The sequence below is a fragment of the Schistocerca cancellata genome, chromosome 5 (assembly GCF_023864275.1).
Source record: "Schistocerca cancellata isolate TAMUIC-IGC-003103 chromosome 5, iqSchCanc2.1, whole genome shotgun sequence".
Classification (NCBI taxonomy): Eukaryota; Metazoa; Arthropoda; class Insecta; order Orthoptera; family Acrididae; genus Schistocerca; species Schistocerca cancellata.
Window position 1 is genome coordinate 100,481,932 of NC_064630.1, and position 17,073 is coordinate 100,499,004.

General features: G+C 42.1%; 1 long non-coding RNA gene and 1 pseudogene across 1 annotated transcript in view; both read right to left on the reverse strand.

Moving 5' to 3' along the window:
• Positions 1-17,073, reverse strand: part of LOC126187341 (uncharacterized) — a 654,391-nt gene that overhangs the window by 573,467 nt on the left and 63,851 nt on the right. The window lies entirely within an intron of this gene.
• LOC126189104 (5S ribosomal RNA) lies at positions 10,148-10,264 on the reverse strand (annotated as a pseudogene).

A 17,073-nucleotide genomic window follows, 5' to 3' on the forward strand; every position in this document is an offset into this window, starting at 1 on the left:
CGTTCCCCCACTCCCCAGCACCGACAGATAAACGTTTTGGTGGTTGCATTTGTCACCCTCATTTGACACATAAAAACGTATTAAAATCAAAAAGTTAATTTGAAATGGGACGTTTTCACTGCAGTTATCGCCGCACTATTAGTACTATAAAAAGTTTCGTCCTCGATGGCGAAGTATTTTTATTAATACACGACTGGTTTCAATGTTCAGTGCACCATCATCAGATATACGACTCGTAGAATGCCTTGCTACGAATAGAACAATATGAATTGAAGTCTGAAAGCAGCAATTTAGTGCAGGTGATAACACTGTAATTCTGTCAGAGGCGGCTGAGGACATGGAAGAGCAGCATAAAGTAATGGATACTGTTGTGAAAAGAGATTTAAGATGAACATCAATAAAAGAAAAACAAGGGTAATGCAGTGAAGTCGAACTAACTTAGGCGATGATGAGAGAATTAGATTAGGAAACGAGGCACAAGAAGTGGCATATGAATTTTGTTATTTGGGTAGCAAAAAAACTGATGATCACCGAAGTAAGGAAGATTTAAAACACAAACTGGCAATAGCAAGAAAAGCCTTTCTGGAATTTGTTAATCCACAGATATCATAAAGGCGGATGTATATCTATAGGCGTATGGGTGTATGTATGTTCGATCTCCTTCGAAACCATTCGACCGATTTCAACGGAACTTAATACACATATCAGTTATTGTCTGGAAAGAATCTCTGTGAGGATAAGGACTACCTACCTATCAACGGAAGGAGGGTGGGGTAGGGGTGAAAAAGCAGCGTAGCCCACAACGGGTGAATACCCGTGCGTTACTCATCTAGTATTTGAGAACGAGAACACATAGTGACTTCCAACAAACTTTTCACATAATTTCAAACCTCTATGAAATCCCCAAAAAACTATGAAAAGAAAAAAAGTTTATCGCTTACTACATTTTCGCTGTTCATGCAGTAAAAGTGCCGCATCAAGCATGACGTTTTAATTTATTAGTTCTTTACTACTAACTCCGTTCACAACACATTTGCAGACAGTAGCCACATATGCCACTGGATGTAACTGCAACATTATATCATTGTACGACACATAGCTCAGGAGATACGACGCAATAAACATTGAACAATGTGGAAATGAAACAGCAGAGCAAAAATTGCTAACATACATGTGAACTATATTTTCAAACGGGTGTGAAGTAAGTTAAATATATGTGAAATATATCTTATACGTATGTGCGCATGCGGTCAAAGCCACGGGTAAAAACTCATCCTAAACCCCTGGAACGACTTCAGTCAAATTTGGTATATATATATTTTTTACGACATGGAAAGAAATAGTGTGAGGATAAGAGCCAGCAGCCTCCTGTTGGGGTGGGGGTGATAATGTGGAGAGAGAAGGGAAGAGGAGATGCAGAGAGAGTGAGTAGGGTATGGGGAAAAGGACAGAGAGAGGGGAGAGGAGGGGACGGATAGTGAAAGGAAAGAGGAAGAAATGGGCAGAGACTGGGTGGAGGAACATATGGGCAGAGAGAAGGCTGAGAGAGGAGGGGGAGGTGATGAACAGAGGAAAGAAAAAGTAGTAGATGGATAGCGAGAGGTGCTAGGAGAAGATATAGTTGGAAAGGGGTGGGAGGAGATGGACAGAGAGAAGGGGTGGAGGGCATGGACTAATAGAAGACTGCAATCAATACATATCCGGGCAACGCTGGATTCTCAGCTAGTATCTAACATAAATTTAAGGGTTATGAAGTCTTTTTTTAAGATGTTTGTGTACAGGTGAAACGTGGGCGATATGCAACTCAGACAAGAAGAAGATAGAAGCTTTTGACATGTGGTGCAACGGAAAGTACGCGATTACATAATCATATAACTCATGAGGAGGTACTGAATCGAACTGGGAAAAAAAAAGAAATTTATGACGAAATTTAACTAAAAAAAGGCGTCAAGGAATTGTCAATGTGGTAACGGAAGGAAGTGTTGGGGTAAAAACTTCAGAAGAAAAACAAGGTTTGAATACAGTCACCATTCTCAAATGGATATAGGATGCAGTAGTTCTACAGAGATGAGATGGCTTGGGCAGGATAGACTAGTGTGAAGCAGTCTTCGAACTGAAGACCACAACAACAACAACATGCAATAACGACGGGGTCTATGCACGGCCTCACGGAAAACGAATGCGGATATGTTTTGGATAGTGGAAGGAATGAATTCAGACGTGCGTGGATTCGAATGGATCCACCTTCGAATGTGACTACCTCTAATGCAATATATCCGATAAATAAACAAATCTGAAACGCCAGACTTTTTTGTGTGTATATGTGTGTGTGTGTGTGATCAGTCTTCAGCACGCTATTTCACAGCGGAAATCCCATAGTGTTCATCGGTCTTGATAAAATCTGTCAGAGCATAAGGACACAGTTCAAGACTGAAATACAGGGTGACAATTATTGAACTATACGAAATTAAATCGTCATAAGTCCTGAACGGGTTGCGTTAGGACGTTCAAACTGCACGGTCGGCCGCGAGGTATGATGGGAATTAGTATGCGCATTATGTTTGGTTTAGCGTCGAAGCTCACTTTCATTTCGATGGGTTCCTCAGTAAGCAAAACTTGCGCATTTGGGGGGCTGAGAACCCGCGTTTCGCAATCTAGAAGTCTCTTCACCCTCAACGGGTAACTGTGTGGTGTGAAATGTTCAGTCACGGAATAATCGGTGCGGTATTCCTTGATGGCATGGCGACTACCGAACAATACGTGGAGGTGAAACTCACTGGCAGATTAAAAGTGTGTGCAGGACCTAGCCTCGAACTCGGGACCTTTGCCTTTCGCGTGCAAGTGCTCTATCAACTGAGCTACCCAAGCACGACTCACGACCCGTCCTCACAATTTTACTTCCGCCAGTACCTCGTCTCATACCTTCTAAACTTCACAGAAGTTCTGCTGCGAAACTTGCACACAGTTTCAATCTGCCAGGAAATTTCAAATCAGCGCACACTCCGCTGCAGAGTGAAAATTTCATTCCAGTACGGGAAGGTTTTGGAAAATGATTTCATCCCAAAGTGACCCTAATTTCGACAAGATGTGGTTCATGGAAGACGGAGCTCGACCCCATCGAAGCAGGAGAGCGTTTGATGTCCTGGAGGAGCAGTTTTGGAACCGCATTCTGGCTCTAGGGTACCCAGAGGCCACTGGCATCGGCCTCGATTAGCCGCCATATTTTCCGGATGTGAACACATGCGACTACTTTTTATGGGGCTGTATTGAAGACAAGATGTACCGCAATAGCCCCAAAACCATAGCTGAGCTGAAAATAGCCACTCAGGAGGTTATCGACAGCATCGATGTTCCGACACTTCAGCGGGTCATGCAGAATTTCGCTATTCGTCTGCGCCACACCGTTGCCTATGATGGCAGGCATATCGAACATGTCATAACCTAAATCCGAATACCTATAGTGACGTTTACATGTTTAATAAGGTGTGTCCACGCCGTAGTTTATAACTAATTTACGTTTTTCATATAGTTTAATAACTGTCACTTTGTATAGTCGCATCCTAACAAGTCACGACACATAGTTCCTAAGTAATGCGAGAAACCGTGTTTCTTTTTTGTCGGAACTCGCCAAACGACTAGTACGGATTCTTAGTCTACATTTTGTCTATCACAGTGTGATACGTTCCTTTCGTCCGTGCGTCGCAACTTCCGTGCCATCGTGGAAAATCACACTCTCGCCCGTGCTCGGGATGCACGCGTTGTTGGCGATGTGTGGCGTGCGAGCCAAATTAATAAGGGTCACCAGCCTAGCTTTCACTAGCGAGATAGTGTTAAAATTTACAATTCAGAAGCCAATAATTAAAAAATTTCAGAGTACCAAGCTGGATTTAAGAGTAACAGATCCCATCCAGAGCAAATTTTAAACCTTACACAGATAAAATAGGCGCATGAAAACATCAAATAAGAAAATAGTTCTAATATTTGTTGATTTTATAAAAGCTTATGATTCAACAGACAGAGACTCACTCCTCAAAACACAGAAGGAATTTGCCGTAGACAGGAAAATTCTAGAGATAACTAAACAAACTCTCACAAATATAGTACCTGAAGTTGAATTTCTAGGAACAAATTCTAGATCCTTCCAAATTGTATCGGGAATCAAACAACGGGAGGGTTTACTGCCATTATTATTCAACTGTGTACTGGAAAAAGTTGTAAGAGAATGGGAAATAGAGGAAGAAAAACACATAATAGTGGATGGAACCTCATATAATGAGAAGACCAGAACTTCTGAAGAAAACAGCTGAGAAGTCAGATCTATAAATATCCTTTGAAAAGAAAGAGTACGTAACCAATGAAAGTGACTCACCAAGAATTTTAAAAACCAAGTGTGACAACATCAACGAAAGAAAAGCGTAACCACAACATTACCTCCTAAATATGACACAATAGCTTCCCTCCCGGCAAAATATTTCAGAGATAAAACAGTCGCCTATTCAGATCTCAGGGTGGAATGTAATCGATAGGAGTAATACTACAAAAAACGAAATGCCTGTTACGGCGATCACGAGAACTTTTTTTAACCTTACGATGTGGTCGAAAACTAGAAAATCTAAAGGTGAAATTGAAAACAATACAGATGCAATTTTACGAATCACTGAGATGGGTAGAGGGAGATTTTTGGAGTGGGTATCAAATGATTATTCGCACCGATTCCGACAATGGTAGGACAGGCGAAGAAATAATGAGTAGGGAAGCTGGTAATAGAGTAACGGGTCATAGTGTAAATGGCTCTAAGCACTATGGAACTTAACATCTGAGGTCATCAGTCCCCTAGACTTAGAACTACTTAAACCCTACTGACCTAATAGCAACGCGGTTCCGCACTGAAGCGCCTAGAACCACTCGGCCACAGTGGCCTGCAGTAACGGGTTATCTGGAATAAACAGAAAGAACAGTCACGAATTGATATTCCACAAAGATTGTATAATGGCCAGTTGAATGGAAACTAGACGGATGGAGAAAAGTAAACCAAACCAGTAAATTAAACTCCGTCCGAACAGGCCTTGGAAGGCCTTGGAAGGCTCCGCTCAGTGACTGTTTGTTGTGTTGTCCTAATAATCATCATTTCATCCCCATAGACGCTCAAGTCGCCGAAGTGGCGTCAAATCGAAAGACTTGCACCCGGCGAACGGTCTACCCGACGGGAGGCCCTAGTCACACGACACTCATTCATTCAACACAGTCACATGATCTTAATACTGTTGAGTCACTGTGGAGAAAAGAGTGCCTGATCGCTATGCACCTCCGTCATCGTTACCTTAACTTGTCACTATTCTGAAGGAAGAATAGTATAAGATCCCTTTGAAAATCATACTGGACCGGTACTTATGCATTCCGAGATAACTGCAAGCTGTTTTGAGTGCTAACGGGTATCCGACCCAGTATTCGACATAGTAATGTGATGTATTATTGGACTTCCATATTTTTGTCCACTCCCTGTTTATCACATTGCTTCTAGAAATGGATGAAGAAGCCAGATAAAGCTGTACACAATTGGTGGGGCCCTGAATCACGACTCAACGCCATTTATGACCCTATAAATGTATTACAGCATCGTCGGACAAACAATGAGTAAGCAGTCTGCGGATGCTAAACAGAGATGCCATCTGAAGAAGCGGTCAGCAAATTTCACGGGATCGAGACTAACTACCCTTGGCATAACATTCATGAGACTCAACATCTACATCTATACTATGCATATTACTATGAAGAGTATGCTGGAGGATGCTTTATGTTGCATCAGATATTTCATATTCCTGCAGTTCCATTCGCGAATGGAATGTGCGAAGAATAGATACGTAGGCGGCGGAAGAATACTCATAGTTTCTGTCCCGAAAAACACTTGATGAAGTTTTTAAAACAGATTCTCGAAAAGTACCGGGTGATCAAAAAGTCAGTATAAATTTGAAAACTTAATAAACCACGGAATAACGTAGATAGAGAGATGAAAATTGACACACATGCTTGGAATGACGTAGTATTTCATAAAAAAAACAAAGTTCACAGAATGTCCGACATATCTCTTGCGCGCGTCGTTTGGTGATGATAGTGTGCTCAGCCGCCACTTTCGTCATGCTTGGCCTTCCAGGTCCCCAGACCTCAGTCCGTGCGATTGTTGGCTTTGAGGTTACAACATCCGACGCCAATGCCTCCCCATAACTCCGGACATGCTTTACAGTGCTATTCCTCGAGAACATCATCTTTGCTTTGTCTTACTTTGTTATGCTAATTATTGCTATTCTGATCAGATGAAGCGCCATCTGTCGGGCATTTTTTACCTTTTGTATTTTTTTGGTTCTAATAAAACCCCATGTCATTCCAAGCATGTGTGTCAATTCGTACCTCTCTATCTACATTATTCCGTGAATTATTCAGTTTTCAAATTTATACTGACTTTTTGATCACCCAGTACATGATGCCTTCCTTGTGGATCCAGCCAGTAAAGCTTTTTCAACATATCTGTTACACTCTCGCACGAGTAAAACAAGTTGTAACCATTGGCATCTCTCTTCTACATCTACATTTACAGGGTGTTTCAAAAATGACCGGTATATTTGAAACGGCAATAAAAACTAAACGCGCAGCGATAGAAATACACCGTTTGTTGCAATATGCTTGGGACAACAGTACATTTTCAGGCAGACAAACTTTCGAAATTACAGTAGTTACAATTTTCAACAACAGATGGCGCTGCGGTCTGGGAAACTCTATAGTACGATATTTTCCACATATCCACCATGCGTAGCAATAATATGGCGTAGTCTCTGAATGAAATTACCCGAAACCTTTGACAACGTGTCTGGCGGAATGGCTTCACATGCAGATGAGATGTACTGCTTCAGCTGTTCAATTGTTTCTGGATTCTGGCGGTACACCTGGTCCTTCAAGTGTCCCCACAGAAAGAAGTCACAGGGGTTCATGTCTGGCGAATAGGGAGGCCAATCCACGCCGCCTCCTGTATGTTTCGGATAGCCCAAAGCAATCACACGATCATCGAAATATTCATTCAGGAAATTAAAGACGTCGGCCGATCGATGTGGCCGGGCACCATCTTGCATAAACCACGAGGTGTTCGCAGTGTCGTCTAAGGCAGTTTGTACCGCCACAAATTCACGAAGAATGTCCAGATAGCGTGATGCAGTAATCGTTTCGGATCTGAAAAATGGGCCAATGATTCCTTTGGAAGAAATGGCGGCCCAGACCAGTACTTTTTGAGAATGCAGGGACGATGGGACTGCAACATGGGGCTTTTCGGTTCCCCATACGCGCCAGTTCTGTTTATTGACGAAGCCGTCCAGGTAAAAATAAGCTTCGTCAGTAAACCAAATGCTGCCCACATGCATATCGCCGTCTTCAATCCTGTGCACTATATCGTTAGCGAATGTCTCTCGTGCAGCAATGGTAGCGGCGCTGAGGGGTTGCCGTGTTTGAATTTTGTATGGATAGAGGTGTAAACTCTGGCGCATGAGACGATACGTGGACGTTGGCGTCATTTGGACCGCAGCTGCAACACGGCGAACAGAAACCCGAGGCCGCTGTTGGATCACCTGCTGCACTAGCTGCGCGTTGCCCTCTGTGGTTGCCGTACGCTACCTTTCCAGCACGTTCATCCGTCACGTTCCCAGTCCGTTGAAATTTTTCAAACAGATCCTTTATTGTATCGCTTTTCGGTCCTTTGGTTACATTAAACCTCCGTTGAAAACTTGTTGCAACAACACTGTGTTCTAGGCGATGGAATTCCAACACCAGAAAAATCCTCTGTTCTAAGGAATAAACCATGTTGTCCACAGCACACTTGCACGTTGTGAACAGCACACGCTTACAGCAGAAAGACGACGTACAGAATGGCGCACCCACAGACTGCGTTGTCTTCTATATCTTTCACATCACTTGCAGCGCCATCTGTTGTTGAAAATTGTAACTACTGTAATTTCGAAAGTTTGTCCGCCTGAAAATGTACTGTTGTCCCAAGCATATTGCAACAAACGGTGTATTTCTATCGCTGCTCGTTTAGTTTTTATTGCCGTTTCAAATATACCGGTCATTTTTGAAACACCCTGTACATACACACATACATCAAAAACCATCATAGTGGAGAGTACCACAAGGCACTACTAGCCATTCGCTTTCCTGTTTCACACGCAAATGGCGCGAAGGAATAACGACTCTCCATAATTCCTAATTTCTCTTACATTGTCCCCGCGGTCCTTACGCGAAGTGTACGTCGGCTGCAGCAGACTCGTGCTGCATTCACCCGTAAATGTCCGTTCTCCAAATTTTTCCATAGTGTTTCGGGAAAAGAACGTCGTTGTTTTCCCAGAGATTCCCATTAGAGTTAACAAAGCATTTCCGTAGTACTGGCGTATTGATCGGACATACCAGTAACAAAACTAGTAGCACGCTTCTGAGTTGCTTCGATATCTTTCTTTAATCCGACCTGGTGCGTATCCCAAACACTTGAGCAGTACTCAAGAATGGGTCGCACTAGTGTCTTATATGCGGTCCCCTCTAGAGCAGAACCACGCTTTCCTAAGAAGTCAGTCATTCGCCTTCTCTACTACAATCATTACGTGCTCGTATCTTTGCACCAGTCTGCCACTTTTTGAATTTATAACTGGATATTAATGAAATTATTACTGCATAGAAGTTCCTCATAGACAACTGCATCGTCTGCGAAAAGTTTGAGATTCCTAATAATATTACCCGTTAAGTCACGAAAGTATCGTGTGACCCAGCTACGGTCGTATTACTCTCCATTGGAGAACACCATATATTAATTCAATGTCTGTAGATGACTCGCCGTCCACGATGACTTTCTGCATTCTGTCTGTTAATAATTATTCAAATCAGAGGCGGACCTAATTAGATATTCCTTAAAAACGTATTACGCTTAAAGGGTGTCGATGTGGTATTGAATTCAAACCTCTCGCTTATCGACCGTTGCGAAGTTCAGTTTCTAGCTATGGGCTGAAATAGTTCACCAGCGTTCCCCAGACTGTTCTCACGTTGTACGCCGTAACCTCCTCAACTAATCTGAACGGGAATAATTTTCATCAGATGCAGATGAGTCGTAGGACAAAGTAGTTTTTTCGCCACAATATTCTTGAATAAAAGCTTCACGGAGTTGTTGCCGCGTAAGATTTGTATTCAGTTTCAAACTTTCGATGACATCCTCCTCCGTCGCCGTAAGGAGATTTCAGAAGGCCGTCTCCAGGACGTAATTCGGCCAACTTAATAAAGTATCAAACGGCTTACAGAAATATCGTGACTATAACGACCTATGGTGTTGGAAACAGATTTCTTTTTTATGACGACATAAAAAACTCTCTAAGCTGACAGAGCAAAACCCTTCAGTTCGCCGGCCGCTGTGGCCGAGCGGTTCTATGCGCTTCAGTCCGGAACCACGCGGCTGCTACGGTCGCAGGTTCGAATCCTGCCTCGGCCTTGGATGTGTGCGATGTCCTTAGGTTTGTTAGGTTTACGTAGTTCTAAGTCTAGGGGACTGAAGACCTCAGATGTTAAGTCCCATAGTGCTTAGAGCCATCTGAACCATTTTGAACCCTTCAGTTCAATGGAGGTAGAAACGGATTTTTTAAAAGTTATGTACTACGATGTTATTGCAAAACTCATTAGTCCACCTTTGTATGTAGTCAATGCCCACAAGGATAACGAAGCTTGCTAACAGTACACCAAACATCAGAGAGAGCCAGCCACCGAGTCGTTTATAATGGCTCTAACGCGCAGCCTCTGTAATACTTCTCGCTGGCTGTAGATCTGAGTTCTCCTCAAACAATGTTGCATAGTTGCTTGTATGGTATACTCTGACCACCGTAACGAAGCGAATAAATAAATACACTATCTGATCAAAAGTATCCCGACACCTATTATAACACTCCGTCTTCAGACCACGATTGGCCTACCGGGACCATCCGACCGACGTGTCATCCTCAGAGGAGGATGCGGATAGGAGGGGCGTGGGGTCAACACGCAGCTCTCCCGGTCGTTATGATGGTATTCTTGACCGCTACTAATCGGTCGAATAGCTCCTCAATTGGCATCACGAGGCTGAGTGCACCCCGAAAAATGGCAACAGCGCATGGTGGCTGGATGGTCACCCATCCCAGTGCCGGCCACGCCCAACAACGCTTAACTTCGGTGATCTCACGGGAACCGGTGTATCCGCTGCGGCAAGGCCGTTGCCCATCCAGCCACCTATTAGTGGACAGTAATATGGAGCATGTCCTCCCGTCGCCTTCATGACGTCTTGAATTCTGCTGAGAACACTGTCAATTAGGTGTCTCAATGTCTATAAAGGAATGGCAGCCTATTATTCCATTAGGACCCGAGGTTAGAGAAGGTAGTGATCCTGGCCGCTGGGATCTGGAGCGAAGCTGTATCTGTCTCATCCCAGAGGTATTCCATACGGTTCAGGTCGGGATTCTTGGCAGGCCTGTCAATTTCAGGAAAGTTATTGTCTAAGGACCATGCTATTTTATGACAAATTTTCGGGATTCTTGGCAGGCCTGTCAATTTCAGGAAAGTTATTGTCTAAGGACCATGCTATTTTATGATAAATTTATTTGTCATGTTGATACAGTCATCGTCCCCGAACAAAGTGCCGTAAAATGTGTTCATATCCTACCGAATTAAGCATTTTCTTCGCTTAATAAAATGATCACACCCTAACCACGATAAACAGCCCCCTACCATTACACCGCCTCCTCAGTACTTCATTGTTGGCGCAACACATGATGGAAGGTAACGTTCTCCAGGTATTCGCCTCAACCCGAACCCTTCCATAGAATTGCCATAGATTGTAGCGTTACTCATCACTCCAAATCACTCGGTTCCGGCCATCCTCTGCATAGTGGCGACTACAGTATTATGTGGCTTATGAGGAGCTACTCGACCCTTGAACACCCATATTTTTAACGCCCTGTGCACAGTAACTGTGCTAGGTGGACTACTGGTATCGCTTTAGAACTCACCACTGATTTCTTCCGCTGATTTCATACGAATTTTTACAACCACCTTCGCAATGTTTACCGTTCCCTGTCTGAAGATAGTCCATAAGAGGTCAGCCTGGTCTTGGCTTAGATGCAGTTGTGCCTTCATGTTTCGGCTTCACTATCACAAGACCAACAGTCGATTTGGGTAGCTTTAGAGGGGTTCAGAATAGCCGATCGATTCTTTACTCAAGTGACGTCCAACGACTAGTCCACATTCGAAGTCACTTAGTTCCCCTGAGCTACCCACGGCTTGAAAAGCCATGTTAGATTCGTCGTGAGTGACAAAAACAGTTCTGAATTACAAACTCGGTGTACACCTGCTACTAGTCGGTATGCATTACATATTACTTTCTTCAAACTCACTAAACTGATACTTCTGTTTAGCGGAGCACGATGCTACTTCGCAGTTTTTTTTCTTATGAGGGTGTCAGCTCCACTCCATTGCCTCTCGCTGGGTATACACTTGACAGATAACCAGTCCTGTTCTGAAAACATTATGAAAAACCTATCTAGTACAAAGTAAAACATGTGACACTGTTTTCTTTTAATAAAAACGCAACAACTTAATTCTAAGCCCGCCCTATTTATAGAAAAGTGTTTCGAAATGAACATTCAAAAACACCGTATATGCATAATAAAAGGTTTTTACAGTTTAAAGTAAATTTTTGGTTACCATCCATTATCACCCATTATTATTCGTTTGTATTTCAGAATCGGTTCTGCTGCTATAAGTAATCAGTAGTTCGTGTTAGTTTTCTTCATATGTTTATGATTATTATTCTTGCTGACGCAGTTGAATAAGGTGATTAGAACTTGGCGCGTTTGCTTCTCCTACGGATCCAAACATTGTTAAGGGCAGCTTTCATTCAGATTCAAAAACTCACAGCATGCCCAGTCATAAAGGATGCACTTTATAAAGGATTCCTCTAATACAAGTAATGTATTCTTGGTAAACTTCAAGTCCCAGATCTTGGATCCAATCCTTAAAAATGTTACAAGCATGAAAACAAAAGTGGCAGCAATGTAACCATGCAGCCTCGACACACTATCCAAAACAGAACTGATATTGTATTGATGTGTAAGAGAGATTCCCACGCTACCTGGTGACAGACAGCGAAACTGAAGGCACTTAAACTCCCTGGTCTTATTGCAGTAGCTGGACGTAATGGACAGGTACCACCTAAGTGTCTTTGTCTGTAGGTCATTACGACAGTTGTGTAATGGTGGAGACAATTGAAGAGACCTAATAATATTTATTACTCAACAGGACACGAAGTTTACTAATATCAAATAAACTAAATATGACTCATGATCAATCAGAAATGGTTTTAGAAAGGAACATTCTTGGCCAACGTACGTTTCTGACATCGTCGGAAAACTGGGAATGCTAACAAGTGAAGCTTTAACCTAACAAACAGAATGGTACAATGTTGTCTTTGGCTGAAAGCAAACAACTTACATTTGTCAAACAGATCGTAATATTAAGTGTACAACATAAATATAAACAAAGAAAGTCAAAGCGACCAAAAAGCTTAGTAATAAATTTATATTTACTATGAAGCACATTCAACTGAACTGAGAGCTCAGGAAAATAACCTAATTGTAACCACTATAACTAAAGAAGAGGCGGGTTGACCCACTTCTTTACAGTGATATTTTAATGATCCACTATAAACATAGGACAATTTAAAGAAAAAGAAAACGTAATAGGGAAAGAGGGTAGAAGGGTATCAAGGGGGAAGGAGATGGGGAGGGGAGAAGAAAACATATAAAAACCAACAAAGGGAGACAATGGACATTAACAGTCAAAAATTAGCTTATATGTTAACTAAGTGGTTAAGTATCCTTATATCACCCTGCACAATCGCCAGGGGGGGGGGGTTAAAAGTGGTGAAAGAGGGGATGAGAACCCATGAATAAAATTATTGATCGAGTCAATGTATCTATCGTACAAAGCAGAGAACGAATAAAAACTAATAGGTGGGAACCTAAGGAGGTGGGCGGATGGCGGGGGACTGTAAGGAGTGGCGGAGGCCATCCAGGGGAGAAGGTACGAATATAAGTTAGAAGAAACAAGGAAAGGAGGAGAAGAAACTGTACTAACAAAACGCAAGATGACAGCCCATAGCTTACATAATATTTTAAAAGCTTAAACGAAAATAATTTTTATGCTTAAGAACTTTTTTTTCATAGAGAAACAAAACTAGGAAAAAGCTCCAGTTTCTCCGTGAATTAAGGAGAGTACACAGCATAACGTTATTTACAGGGAAGTCACCAAGGTTATATTTCACACTGAAGAAAAAATCTCTCACAAAAAATTGTTTCTTTATAAGTACAAATTGTTCGCAAAAAATTATATTACGAGTAGGTTTTGGTATACAAAAAGCCAAAATACAATATAACATTGAAGAGGAATTGGGGGGTGCAGGGGGGAGGGGGGGAGAAGAGGGAAGAAAGGAAAAGTGACACTAGACAGGAAAAATAATAGAATCTAGTAGCAGAATAATGAAGATGAGAGAAATGAAAATGTATCAAAGTATTAAAATTGGAACCACACACAGCTTATCAAACATTACAAAATATACTTGCAAATATTTTCTTTAAGGATCATACTGCATATTAAAATCCTATTATTCCCAATATTGGAGTATATAGTATAGCCAAATATCTACGCTGAACAGCACAATACAACAAACTGCCCACTGAGGCCTTATTTGAACAGCTTTACTTCAGCATCATCAAGTTCCATACAAGAGTATAATAATGTGGCAATAATATACACTGAATGTAACATTGTATGAAACAGGAAATGTAAAGGGAAGGAACACCGTAGTGCCACGGGAAGTTGCGGTGGGTGTGAAAAGGGGGGGGGGGGAAGTGAAGGACGGATGGAAGCCAGCCAGGGGAGAACGTGGAAATGTGAAGTACGAAGAAATATGGAAATGATAGAACGAATCTGCCATTTACGCCTGTAGGTATGCTGTTTATAGCGTTACACTAACTTGTCAGCTTGTACAAACTCTAACGTTTTGTATTTCCTCGTTTACACTAAGCTTGAAAATTGTCTATGACCGAAAATAATGTCACTGTGCAAAATAAAAGACAGCTGTAGTTTTTCATCGTGAATTTTAATGATCGTTTAGAAGCTGATTTTCCCTATCTATATGCATACAGAAACAAAATAAAGTGTTTTGTGAAAATAAAGGCAATTGTGTTAGACTTTAATTACAATACGAAATTACAGGATCCTGCCGTGCGAGATACAGGTGTATAATCACTGCTGCTAATCATGTAATGACGCTTATGGAGACCGTTCCAACTCTTGTTAATTCAATGAAACATGACATTAATAAAAGGAAATTTCTGTACAATACTGTTTCTAGAGTAAATGTCACTCTGCAACGCAGTGATTGCTGTTTTGAAACATGTCGGCAGATTAAAACTGTGTGCCGAACCCGGAACATCACCTATCACGGTCATTCTCTTACTGGTCGAGCTATCCAAGCACGACTCAAGACCCACTCTCAGAGCTTCACCATGGCCACCACATCTTTCTTACTTTCCAAACTTCACAATTCTCCTGCAATCTAGCGGTAGTAGCAGTATTGGAAGAAAAGATATGGTGAAAAAATGGCTTACCCGCAGCCTAGGAATCGTTTCCACAGCGAATCCTTCATTCATCTATTTCGAATCTTCCTGGCGGTTTAAAAATGTGTGCTGGACAAGGTAACAAAACGCAGAACTTCGCCTTTCGCGAGGATACTCTTACTGTTCTTCATTTTCAGAATCCTGCGGGTTTAGAATCGATGGATTAACATAAATACATTCAGGAATAAAAATTGAATCAGTAGCTGAGGCCTGTTGTTCCTCAAAGTTTATCGGTGAGATCTGGTAACACCGCACAGATGTCCAGGTAAGCCAGTAATCCAGTCAGAGCTTGACAAAAACTTGCCATTTCGTGTAGGAGTATCCCTAGTAAGGCTACTTAAGTTAGTCGCATCGTATTCTTATGGTCATTTCGCATTAGCCTTTCGTTAAAATCAAAACTAACAGTGTCGTAAAACGACACAAACTAGTCAGAAAAAAGTTCTATTTCGTCGCTTCAAAAGCTCGGAGCAATAAAGCATGCACATCAGGAACTCGTCACATGGATTGACATTTGTTAAATCTCTCCGTACGAGAAGAAATTTATTACACTCTAAAGGTACCCCAGCGCTAAATCTCCAAAAATCGTATACTGGTGCATTGGTCCCCACGGGTAAGCGAGGTGCTCACAGGCGTCTGCAAGAAGGGGGGGGGGGGGGAGGGGACGCTTCATCCTACCTGGAATCTGGGACACAGAATTCTCACATTCACTGTTCTTTGGAGCGGCGATTTCTGCGTTGTCCTGCATTCAAGGTGGCTGTGGAGACCCACAGAACATGGCCAAAATAATCCCAAAACTATTCCATCCCTTCCTCATATACTCTTTATATGGTTGCAGAAAGACACCATTCCAACATGCTGGCGCTCAAATTCCGGTGCCTATTCCCAGCGTGAAATTAACGTGGTTGCAGTATCCATGTCCAACATTCTCCGCCAATTCCCACATCTACTACTGCATGACTTAATCACAACAATAGTTTAATGTTTATGTGTGGTCAAGGAAGACCCGTCATGCCTTGCTGATGCCACATCCAGTTATACAATCATGCTGATGCCACATCCAGTTATACAATCACAGAGCGATTTCAGTAACCGCTGAACATTACAGTCTTGCCACCTTTTGCTGTGTACATTTTTAACTCATTTATGGATCGAAATGCATCAATTGGAAATAAAAAATTACCATTTTCTGCGCTAGAAGAGAGGGGAAAATCTGAGAAAATGTCAAGGTCGAAAAGAACTTCATTTCAAGAAATGGGACCTTCTCCACCTTCAGTAGCCACAAATCCATGAAACCAGTAGTCCAGGTGTTATTTAGCACTAGTTACTGGACAATAAGCACAAGAGCAAAGAGGGAAAAATAAGAGTGGGAGACCAAGAACGAAGTGTTCGAATCGAGACGCAGTCTTTCGTCCCTACTGTTCAATCTGTACGTCGAAGAAGCAATGACGAAAATAAAGAAAGGTTCAAGAATGGAATTAAAATTCAGGGTGAAAGGATATTAATGATAAGATTTGCTGATGACATTGTTATCCTCAGTGGAAGTGAACAAGAATTACAGGATCTGATGAATGGAATAAACAGTCTAATGAGTACAGGATACGGATTGAGAGTAAATCGAAGAAGGGCGAAAGGTATGAGAAATAGCAGAAATAAGAACAGCGAGAAACTTAACATCAGAATAAGCGAACACGAAGTAGATGAAGTTAAAGAATTCTGCTACCTAGGGAGCAAAATAACCAATGACGGGCGGAGCAAAGAGGACATCAAAAGCAGACTAGCAGTTACAAAGGGGGCATTTCTGGCCAAGGGACGTCTAGTAGTATTAAACATAGGCGCTAGTCTGAGGAAGGAATTTCTGAGAATCTACGTTCGAAGCACAGTATTGTATGGTAGTGAAACACAGACTGTGGGAAAACCGGGAAAGAAGAGAACAGAAGTATCTGAGATGTGGTGACACAGAAGGATGTTGAAAACTAGATGGACTGATAAGGTAAAGAATGAGGAAGTTCTCTGCAGAATTGTCTAGTAAAGGAATATGTGGAAAACACTGAAAAGACGAAGGGATAGGATGGTAACACATCTGTTTAAGTCTTCAAGGAATAACGTCCATGGTACTAGACGGAGCTGTAGAGGGTGAAAAATGTAGAGGAAGACAGAAATTGGAATACATCCGGCAAGTAATTGACGACGTAGGTTGCAAGTGCTACTTTGAGATGTGGACGTTGTCGTAGGAGAAGTATTCGTGGTGGGCCGCATCAAACCAGTCAGAAGACTGATGATAAAAAAAAAGGGACAAAGATCATCTTGCATCAATCCGAGACCATTAAGAGTAGTTTGTGCTGGGAAATTTATG